The sequence below is a fragment of the Tamandua tetradactyla genome, chromosome 1 (assembly GCF_023851605.1).
Source record: "Tamandua tetradactyla isolate mTamTet1 chromosome 1, mTamTet1.pri, whole genome shotgun sequence".
Classification (NCBI taxonomy): domain Eukaryota; kingdom Metazoa; phylum Chordata; class Mammalia; order Pilosa; family Myrmecophagidae; genus Tamandua; species Tamandua tetradactyla.
This window is the reverse complement of record NC_135327.1, coordinates 64904305-64916382: the sequence shown is the minus strand read 5'-3', so window position 1 is coordinate 64916382 and position 12078 is coordinate 64904305. Positions and strand designations below refer to the sequence as shown.

The 12078-nt window shown below is 37.9% G+C and overlaps 1 long non-coding RNA gene and 1 pseudogene across 1 annotated transcript in view; both read left to right on the top strand.

Annotated features, from left to right (window-relative positions):
• Nucleotides 1-12078, top strand: part of LOC143684736 (uncharacterized) — a 62981-nt gene that overhangs the window by 32499 nt on the left and 18404 nt on the right. The window lies entirely within an intron of this gene.
• LOC143684728 (cyclin-G1 pseudogene) lies at nt 4060-4944 on the top strand (annotated as a pseudogene).

Here is a 12078-nt window from a genome sequence, read left to right as displayed (position 1 = left end):
AATTCACCCTCTCCAAGGGCTTAGGTGGGTCTGCTCTCCTGGCCTGAGGCTTCTTGACTTCAGACCTCAGACTCCATGGTTTTGCCTCTGAAGCTATTTTCCTCCAGTGTGTCCCTTCACCCCTTCTCTGAACCCCCCAGTCCAGAATGGCAGAAGCCCTGTTTATACAGGTCCCACAACACTCTTGTTGGCTTTCTATGCAGTAGCCTTGGATCATGCCCATCAGATATAAGGAATTTCCACAAATCTTTCCCACATAACTCCATGTCCCATCTTGGCTTTCTCTGAAATGGCTGGCTGGTTTCACATTTAGCCAAATCCTCACATGGGGCACCATTCTTTGGGGTCTCCCCTCCTGGAAGCCCAGAATTTTCTAGGACATCAATTACTGGTTCCTTTATACCCAAGGGTTCAGTTCTCAGCTTATCACTTTCCTGTCTCATTTCATTATAAGCTGTGAGGAAAAACCAAGTTGCACTTTCAACATTTAATTTGGAAATCTTTACTGCTAAATATCCAAGTTCATGGCTTTTCAAATCAGCCTTCCAGTCAAAGCCATTAGACAACTTTGCCAGATTACCTGCCATTTTAAAACAAGGCTTATCTTCCTTCCAGTCTATAATAACACATGCCTTATTTCTGTCTAAAGCTTTATCAGAAGTGTCTTTAGAGTCCACATTTCTACCAACAGTCTCTTCAAAGCATTCTAGGCCTTCTCAATCAAGCTTCTCATAACTCTTCCAGAATCTTCCCCTTAACCATTTAAAAACCCATTCCAACATGTTTGGTATTTGCAAACCCAGCAGCAGCATCCCACTCTCCAATACCAAAATCTATTCTAATTTGCTAGCTACCAGAATGCAATATTCCAGAAACAGAATGGCTTTTAAAATAGGGAATTTAATAAGTTGCTAGTTTACAGTTCTAAGGCCAAGAAAATGTCCTAATTAAAACAAGTCTAGAGAAATGTCCAATCAAAGGTATCCATCCAGGGAAAGATACCTTGGTTCAAGAAGGCTGATGAGTTTAGGGTTTTTCTCTCAAGTGAGAAGGCACATGGAGAACACAGTCAGGGCTTCTCTCTCAGCTGGAAGGGCACATGGTGAACACTGTGTCATCTGCTAGCTTTCTCTCCTGGCTTCCAGTTTCATGAAGCTCCCTGGGAGGTGTTTTCCTTCTTCATCTCCAAAGGTCGCTGGTTTGTGGACTCTCTGCTTCGTGGTGCTTCAGCATTCTTTGCTCTCTTTGAATCTCCCATTCTCCAAAATGTTTCCTGTTTTATAGGATTTCAGTAACTAATCAAGACCCACCCAAATGGGTGGAGACATACCTCCCCTAATCCAGTTTAACAACCACTCTTGACTGGGTTACATCTCTAGGGAGATGATCTAATTACATACAGTATTGAATAGGGATTATTCTGCCTTTATGGAATGGGATTTTGATTAAAACATGGCTTTTCTAGGAGACATACATCCTTTCCAACCAGCACAATAGGTTAAACTGAAATTGCTTAATAAAACCTAAATACAGGGGGTGCAAGAGTAGCTCAGTAGTAGAATTCTCACCTGCCATGTGGGAGACCTGGGTTCTATGCCTAGCCCATGCACTTCCCAAATGAACAAATGAAAAACCAACCAAACAAAAATTCAACAAATGGTTCTGCAATAAGGGAATACTCACATGGAAAATGATGAAATATGACCCCTGCCATACAGCATACAAAAAAAAAAAAAAGAGAAACCACACACCTAAGTACCACAGAAAAGTATTTACAATATACACAGACAGAAATGATGGACAGATCAGTTACAAAAAAATCAACTGTTTACAAAAGGAGTTTCAATAAAGGAAAAGAGAGGCAAATAGGTAAGACATAAGGATAAATGAAGTAAGTCCTGTCTTATCAATAATTACACTGAATTTAAATGGATTAAACTCCCTGTGGTGGCTTGAAACTGTTATGGACCTCAGAAAAGCCATGTTTTTCTAATCCAATATTGTGGGCTCAAACCTATTGTTGGAATGAAACTTTTGATTAGGTTGCTTTTATGGATATGTGACCTAGCCCATTCAAGGCGTGTCTTAATCCATTTACTGGAGTCCTTTAAGAGGGGGACATTTTGGAGAGAGCACAGATGCTTGGAAAAAGAAAATGCCTCAATAGAAGCCAAAGGACCCACAGGAACTGAGAAAGCCATTTTGAAACCAACCCAGAAGAGAAGGGCCAGCAGTCACTACCATGTGCCTTCCCATGTAACCAAGGAACCCAGATGCAATTGGCCTTTTTTTTTTTCAGTGATGTCATCTTCTTTTTGATGTCTTAAGTTCCATGGCCTTAGAATTCTAACTTGTAATTTAATAGATCCCTTTTTAAAAAGTTAATCCATTTCTGGTATATTGCATTCCAGCATCTTTAGCAAACAAACAAACAAACAAGAAACACTCCCCAATCAAAAGGCATAGTCTGGCAGAATGGATAAAAAAGCATAATCCAACTATGCATTGTTTATAGAGACTCAACTTAGATGCAGAGATGCAAATAGATTGAATGTAAAAGGATGTAAAATAATATTTCATACAAACAGAAACAATAAGAGGGCCAGATGCAGGAGAGTTGGGTTTGATTCTCATATCATGCAACCCCCCCAACCAAAAAAAAGATGATTAGGGTAGCTATAGTAATACAAAGTAGACTTTAAGTAAAAAACTGTTACAAGAAAAAAATAAGGACTCTATATATTAGTAAAAATGTCAATATACCAAGAAGAATTAACAGTCATAAACATTTATGCACCTAGTTACAAAATGCATGAGGCAAACATTGATCAAATAAAATGAGGGAGGGAGATAGACATCTCTACAATAATAGTTGGAGAACTTAATATACTTCTTTTATCATTGGATAGAACATCTAGACAGAAGAACAAAAAGGAAATAGAGAACTTGAACAATACTAAATGAATTAGATCTAGTAGTTATATACAGAACAATGAACTGTTGTGGGGCACACCGAAAGAGAGACCACACAATTCAAAACTGCAAGCCAATTTGGAGTCTTTATTAGCCGGCCAGCAACTGCCTCAGAAACCTCCAAGAAGGAAGATTCAGAGAGCAGCCATCAGAGGTTTTCAAGGTGTGCTTATAAAGGCTAAAATCATGTTGTGGTTTTGCAGTTGCTAGCAAGCAAGTGTATCATAGAAGCAGAGGAATGCCGTTAGCTGTTGCAAAAACACATCCCGTTCCCTCAGTTTCCTAACATTGGTTATTGTTCAACTCTTGGGGACATTCCATCCCAATGTTATGGGGACTTTCCCTGCTTGGGCCTGATTGATTGCTCCTGCTTGGGCCTGATTGATTACTGCTGGCCCTCCACAGAACCCCAACATAGCAGAATGCAAATTCTTCTCAAGTGCACATGGATTCTCCATGATAGACTATATTTGGGGTCAAGAACAAGTCTCAACAAATTTTTTAAAAATTGGAATTATACAAGGCATCTACTCTGATCACAATGGAAAGAAGGTAGAAATCAATAACAGAGGGAGAGCTGGTAAACTCTACAAATATATGGAAGCTAAATAACACACTCCTAAACAATCGATGGGTCAAAGAAGAAATCAGAAGGAAATCAAGAAATAACTTGTGTTGAGTTAAAATGAAAACCCGACATATCAAAACTTATGGGACACCATAATGTCAGTCTTAGGAGGAAAATTTGTCACTCAAACTGTTTACATTAAAACCAAGCAGCTTCTTCTCTGAGCTGACCCAGGCAGCGGGTGGTTTCCTCTCATTGGCGCTGCAGGGACCTCCGCTGAGGACGGCTCCCCCTCCCTGGGCCTCTCCCCTCGTGCCCTCGAGTCCCCACAGCTCGTAGGCCTCTCGCATCTGATATTGTGCGGTGAGGTGTGAGCAGGCCCGGGGAGGGTGGTTACCACTGAGGAGCCGCCATTACGATCCAGATGATAGAGGTCCTGACACTCAGACACTGCCACACCAGCTGAATGCCCATTTGGAACAGGAGTCTAGATGTCAGCCAAAGGTCTGTGGCTTGAGACTAATTGAGTCTGCACATGATAATGGCTTCAGAATGACTGCAAGCCTAAGGGACTTTGAAGTAAAAGATCTTCTAAGTTTAACTCAGTTCTTTGGCTTTGATACTGAGACATTTTCTCTAGCAGTGAATCTACTGGACAGATTCCTGTCCAAAATGAAGGTTCAGCCCAAGCACCTTGGATGTGTTGGACTGAGCTGCTTTTATTTGGCCATAAAATCAATTGAAGAGGAAAGGAAGTCCCATTGGCAACTGACTCGATCCGTATAAGCCAGTGTAGGTTCAGTTTCAGACTTGATGAGAATGGAAAAGATTGTATTGGAAAAGGTGTGTTGGAAAGTCAAACCTACTACTGCCTTTCAATTCCTGCAACTCTATTATTCACTCATTCAAGAGAACATGCCATGTAGAAGGAGAAATAATCTTAATTTTGAAAGACTAGAAGCTCAACTTAAGGCATGCCACTGCAGGATCATATTTTCTAAAGCAAAGCCTTCTGTGTTAGCATTGTCTATCATTGCATTGGAGATCCAAGCACAGAAGTGTATAGAATTAACACAAGGAGTAGAATGTGTTCAGAAACATTCCAAGATAAATGACAGAGGTTTGATCTTCTGGCAAGAGCTTGTATCCAAGTGCTTAGCTGAATATTCATCAAACAAGTGTTCTAAACCAAATGTTCAGACATTGAAATGGATTGTTTCTGGGCATACTGCACGACAACTGAAGCATAGTTACTACAGAATCACCTACCTTCCAACAATTCCTGAAACGGTTCCTTAATTGGATTATTACAGCAACAATATCTTTTCTCTGAAGCCTTTTTCCACAACCTGAGCTATGGATTCATTAGTGCTATAAGGGATTTAAGCTGTGAAGTCTCAAAACATCACAACTAGATTAACACTGATGTTCTCAGATGTGGGAAAACTGCCTGCTTAATATTACGCTATAGTAGAATTATGTTTAGATTTGAATTTATCTGTGAAGCTTACAAATCAGCTAACAGCAAACATAAGAAACTAATGACAAGCCTGGGAAGATACACTGTGAATCTTCATTTCTAACACTGATCCAGATTTCTGTATTGGATCAATTTAGGAGGTATTGAAAGTGGTAACCTACTTATAAGTCATCTTAAGTGTGCTTTTTTAAAGTGTGAGGTGTACATCAAAACCAACTTCCACGTGCACTTTTCAGGCATAACATTATTTGAGGGAGTATTAGTTTTCTTGGTACTCATAATGCCAAGTGATGGAAATTCCAGAGATGTGGATTTACTACTACATGGCAATTACATTTAAATTTGAGGGCATTTTATATAAAGCAAAAATACAGACCTGGTAAACCTGGCATATTCATTAAATTATTGTTAATATTTTTTCTAGAACAGAGGTGATGTTTATATCTATGATAAACATTTTTATATAAAATCTACTGCCTCAGTCTAGTCCCATCAACAAACTTAGTTTCTCTTGGAACAATAGAATCACTCCAAAAACTTGCTTTACCCCACCAAAGCAAGTTCAGGCTTAAATTAACACTCTATAAGTTTTTACTAAGGACTGTTTTCATAAAATCATCATTTTCTTATTTAGAATTTAGTTTAAAGGGAAGCATATACTTTCAGTAATGCCCATACTATGCCAAAAACAAAGTGAATAGGCACCCTTAAAATAGTTAATTTCAGGATTTTCCATGTGAATGTAAGGTGTATGTTAAAATCACTGTTGTTAAACAGTAACTCAGTGCACATGTATAGTCTGAGTCCATCCAGAATAGCTTTAACCAATTCATATTTACATTTGACATCATGTTGTAGATAAATAAATATACACTGAAAAATAAACCAAAGAACTACAATAATATTTAAAAAGTCATACCTAACTTTTGTAAACTATGTTGGTGGATAACTTCTCAGTTTTCCCAAAGGGCTGACACATTTCAATATTTTGAATACATCAGTGTTAACTTTGAGTTGGCAGAAGTAACCTAACAAACTATTACTATGTTTGGTACTAAAGGATATACCTTTCAATAAAATTACTGAAATGCAAAAAAAAAAAAAGCAAAAAGCAAAAAACCAAGCAAACATCCCCTAGGTGGGACATGATATCTAGGGGTGAAAGACTTCCTGGCAAGGTGGAAGATAACTCTCAAGGATGAACCTGGTCCTGGTACCGAGGGATTGACGATGTCATCCTGACCAAAAGGGGGAAAAGAAGCATAACAAACAAGGTATCAGTGACTGAGAAAGTTCAAATGGAGTTGAGAAGCTGCTTGGAGGTCACGCTTATGCAAGCGTCAGTTAGACATTGCTACCTACCATAACCTGCCAAATACTAACTGTATTAGTTAGGGTTCTCTAGAGAAACTGAATCAATAGGGAACACTCGCAAATATAAAATTTATAAAAGTATCTCACATGACCATGGGAATGCAGAATCCAAAATCCACAGGGCAGGTTGTGAAGCTGATGATTCCGATGGAGGGTCTGGACAAATTCCACAGGAGAGGCTCACCAGCTGAAGGAGGAATAGAGCCTGTCTCTTCTGAATCCTCCTTAAAAGGCTTCCCGTGATTATATTAAGCATCACTCATTGCAGAAGACACTCCCCTTTGGCTGATCACAAATGAAATCAGCTGTGGATGCAGCTGACATGATCATGATCTAATTCAATGAAATGTCCTCATTGCAACAGACAGGCCAACACTTGCCCAACCAGACAAACAGGTACCACCACTTGGCCAAGCTGACACATGAACCTGACCATGACACCAACCAAAACCATTCCTGCCAATACTAAAGAACTCCTAGGGCATTATATAAGATTCTACAAAAGTTCCATGCACTAGGGTAACTTTCCAGAAACCTACAACCTCCATATGGGTTCCTAGACTAGATAAGTTCTGAAATGCAGAGGGGCCAGCCTCTCCAGAACATCAACTAGTTCCAACCCCCTATCACATATTATTGAGAGCCTCTTTCAACATGAACAAGTAGAATGGGCATAGCCTAAATACACCTAAAGAGTGGGAGAAAGATCAAAGGTGGTGGTAAACTTATACAGAGAAGGCAGGGTTTAACAAATGAGTATGATTGCTGAATCATTATTTTGGTATTTCTTTTAGTCTCCAGCATCTTAGAGCAACTAGAAGTAAAAACTTAAAATTGTAGAATTGTGACCCATACCAAACTCTGAAATCAGTTCTACAACTAATTGTGATGTGCTTTGAAATCTGTTGCTTTTTTTGTATGTATGTTATTTTTCACAAAAAAAGTCAATTGTGATGATCAAAAAAAAGTTAGAGTGGGCATAATCCTAATATCCCTAAATATTGGGAGAAGGATCAAAGAGATGGCAGAGTTGCAACAGAATAGTTAGGATTTAATAAATGATTATAGCTACTGAATCATTACATTGATATTTCTTTTTATTCTCCAGTTTCTTAGAGCAGTTAGAAGGAAATTGTGAAACTGTAACCCATACCAAACTTTGAAATCTGTTCTATAACTACTTATTAAAATGTATTTTGAAATATATTGCTTTTTTTTGTGTATGTTACGTTTCATAATTAAAATTTAAATAAATAAATTCATGTAAATTAAAAAACAAAGAAAGAAACAAATAAATTAAGCAAACAAAAAAGAACTTAATGAGAGGCCTAATCAAACTCCAGAGGAACTAGAAAAAGTAAACAAAGTGCATTCAAAGCAAGTAGAAAGAAGTAATGAAATTGAGTATTGAGAATTAACAAATAACCGATAGCCTTGATATATGTTACCCTTTTGAAATAGCTAGAGGTAAATACCTGTAACTGTTAAAACTCACTTAAATTGTTTCTTTGATGCTGATGCTATGCTTTGCAACTGCATAGTCTTTACCTTGTAATTGTACAGTGACCAGTTGAACTGGTGACCAGCCCTGCTTACATCCTCTTATTTTATCATATATGTCCCATCAGGATTTTGTCATTTCGTTATAACCCTTAATGGCCCACTTTGTTTAACTTAGTCCCTTTGCTTGTTATCTCATGTTAATTAAGTGATTTCCAATTCTTTAGCTTAGCCTCCTTACTTATCTCATGTGAAAAGAACTATTTATAACTCTACTGCAACCTATAACCATATGTATTACCCCAGCCAGATTTTCTCAGTTCCTGAATGGCCTATTTTGTTTAGTTTAGTCTCTTTACTTGTTATCTTCTGTTAATTAAGCAATTTGCAACTTGGTTACAATCTGTAACCCAATGTTTATCCCAACCAGCTTTTGCCAAGAGGAGTCTCTGGGGCCCTGTGCTTAAATGCTTCCAACTGAACAAATCAATCAATATCTTTTAACATTCCAACTTCACTATCTTCACCTCCCTTTGTTTGAATTTCAGAAAAATCCAAAGTTCCTTCAATTCAGGAGGACAGATCTGAGATTTTATTGCCTGTTCTTCTTACCTTGTACAACTGCAAATAAAGCCCCTTTCTCTCTTTGAAATTTTAGTGTCACATTGGCTACATTTTAGAACCTCACCTACTCTTTGAGACCAAAGAAAGAAAGTTTATTTTGTCCAGAACCTAAATTTTCTGTAGCACATAAACTAACTCAACCTCTCTGGATAGCTCATTTAAACAATTGAAACACAGGAAGCCCAGAATATTAATGAGGGCCTTTAATCCTGTATAGTTTAATGTAATGCCTGGATACATCCTAGAATATATTAAGTAGATAATTAAAAAGTACTGTCAAAATCCCTTGAGGGATGGGAGAAAACGATATGGAACTATTAAACTTTACCACCAGGGAATCCTCTGATACTGTGTCAAACATCAGGGATACCCAAATCAATAGGCCATGCCCTTGCTTTTGAGGCTTCATCTTGTGAAACTTATGTATATAGTGGAGAAGCTTAGCCTACCTGTAGGTATGCTTAAGAGTTAGTTCTGGAGGATCTCTTTTGTTGCTCAGATGTGGCCTCACTCTCTCTAAGCCCAAGTCTGCAAGTGAAATCATTGCCCTCCCCCCTACATGGGATATGACATCAGGGATGAAAGTCTCCCTGGCAGCATGAGAGATGACTCCCAAGAATGAGTCTGGCCCTGCCACTGTGGGATCAACAATGCCATCCTGACCAAAAGGAGGAAAAAGAATTATAACAAATAAGGTATCAGTGGCTGAGAGAGTTCAAATACAGTCAAGAGGCTACTCTGAAGATCACTCTTATGCAAGCTTTGGTTAGATATTGCTATCTATCATAACTTGCCAACCCCCAACCAAAACCATTCCAGCCAATCCTAAAGAACACTTGGGCAATATGTATGCTTCTACAAAGTTTCCATGCACTAGTGTAACTGTCCAGAAACATACAACCTCTAGATGGGTCCCTGGACCAGATAAGTCCTGAAACCTAGAGGGTCCAGCCTCTCCAGAGCATCATCAGCTTCTTCTATTTCCTTACTCTACATATTATTGACAGCCCCTTCCAACATGAAAAAGTCAGAATGGGCATAGCTCAAATACCCCTAAAGAGGGTGATGGAAAGATCAAAGGGGATGATGGAGTTATACAGAGAAGGTAAGGTTGAACAAATAAGTTTGATTGCTGAATCACTTATTAATATTTATTTTAGTCTACAGTACTTTAGAGCAGCCAGAAATAAAAACCTAAAATTGTGGAATTGTAGCCCATACCAAACTCTGAAATCTGTTCTACAAATAATTGTTGTGCTGTGCTTTGAAATTTATTGCTTTTATGTGTATATGTTATTTTTCACAAAAAAAGAAAAAGGTCTACTGTGATGATATAATATAAATATATTTATATAATATAATATAAATATAAATATATAATATAAATATAAATATAAAAATAATATTCTTTCTAGCCTCCAATGTTCTGTCACAGCTAGAAGGTAAAATCTGAAATGACAATATGGTAGCCTATGACAAACTCTGGGATCTGTTCTGCAACTACTTGTAGAAGAGTTCTTTAAAAACTATTGCTTTTTTCTTTCTTAGCTTTGTGTATTTGTTATATTATTCAATTAAAAATTTAAAAAAAAAGAAATTCCAGTGTCTCAGGATTGACAATTGAGTGCACCAAGCATCCTGAGTCTGCAGGGATCAATAATAAAGATTAGAACAGAAATAAATGAAATAGAAAAACAAAAGCAAAAGTTGGTTCTTTGAAGAAATGAATAAAATTGACAAGATTTTAGCTAGACTGAAAAGTAAAAAAGAGAGAAGACAAAAATAAATAAAACAAAAAATGGACAGGGGGACATTACCATTTACCCCACAGGAATAAGAAGGATAATAAAAGAATGCTATGAAAAACAGTATGTCAACAAATTACCTATATCTATATGAAATGACCAAATTCTTAGAAGCAAACAAACTGCCTACAATGACTCTAGAAGCAATAGAAGATCTCAACAGAGAAACAAGAAGTAAAGAGATTGAATTAGTAATAAAAAGCATCCCAAAGAGAAGTCCAGAATCAGATGGCTTCACTGGTGAATTCTACCAAACATCCCAATAAGAATTAACACCAATCTTGTGCAAATTCTTACAAACAACTGAAGAGGAAGGAACACTTCCTAACTTCTTCAATGAGGCCAATCTCACACTAATACCAAAGCTAGATAAAAAAAATGCCAAGGAAAGAAAATTATGGACCATTATCCCTTATGAATATAGATGGAAAAATCCTCAACAAAATACTAGCAAACCAGAGGATTGTGGCAAAAGGGCCTAGTAAGAAGATCCAGGAATCAGTCCCTCTACACCAGAAATAGTCTGGTGCAAGGGATTACTTGCAAAAAGTCACTGGAAAGAGCACCCATTAAGTAGGAGGTCTGTTCCAAAGATAGACGAGGGAGTTTTATCTTGTTGCTTTGAATAGGCTATCACACATTTTACTATTTTAAAGTGTCAACTTTGGGATTTAGTCCATAGTCTATCCCTTAAGTTGTATCCAGCTAGTCATATGGCAGATTTTTTTTTTTTTGAATGCCCAGAGTGCATCAAAACAAATAAACCATGGCAGAAGGCACCTTTTACTCTCTTTGCAAATCAGCTCTGCTTTGGCTGGTGTTCTCTCCTTCAGCTCTCAGCCCTCCTATCAGGCTGATCATCCTGAGGCAAGTGAGAAGTGCAAGGTCCACCAGCAGCGTGCAAGGAGATAGCTAGGGCACCAGGAGCTTCTTCTCTGGCTTTTGAAGCTTCATTTTTTTAATGCAGTACTTGCCAGTTAATGCAGCCTTTAACTTTTTCCCATTGTTTTGATGAAGTTTTCAATCACACTATGGTGGACTGTAACTGGGGAATTCCTGGGGCCTCTAGTGAGCACATACCCAGGAGAAGAAGCAGGCTCAGATAAGACAGAGAGGACCTTGCACTTCTCGCTTGCCTCAGGCTGATCTGTGTGATAAGAGGGCTGAGATGTTCTGTCATATCACTAGCTGGATACAACTTAAGGAATACACTATGGACTAAAACCCAAAGTTGACACTTTAAAATATTAAAATGTACAGTGTGCAACAAAATATTACAAGGAAAAGAAACAGCAAGTGATAGCCCATCCAAAACAACAATATAAAACTCCAGAAACTATCAGCAAAGAAGATCAGGCTTTGGGTAAATAAAATGTGATGTATATGGAATATTATTCAGCTGTAAAAAAGAATTAAGTTCTGATATGCAGTAAAATGGATGAAACTTGAAGACAACTATTGTGTGAAATAAGCCAAACAAAACAGGACAAATACTGTGTAACCTCAGTGATACAAAATCATTAGAAAAGCAAACCTATAGAGTCAGAATATAAAATACAAATTACAAAGGAATGGGGTGGGGATAGGGTATGGGAAGTGTAGTTTGCTAGCTGCCAGAATGCAATGCACCAAAAATGGATTGCCTTTCAATAAAAGGGGATTTATTTAGTCAACGTATAGTTCTTCAGAGGAAAGGCAGCTAACTTTCAACTGAGATTCTTTCTTATGTGGAAGGCACAGGGCAATCTCTGCTG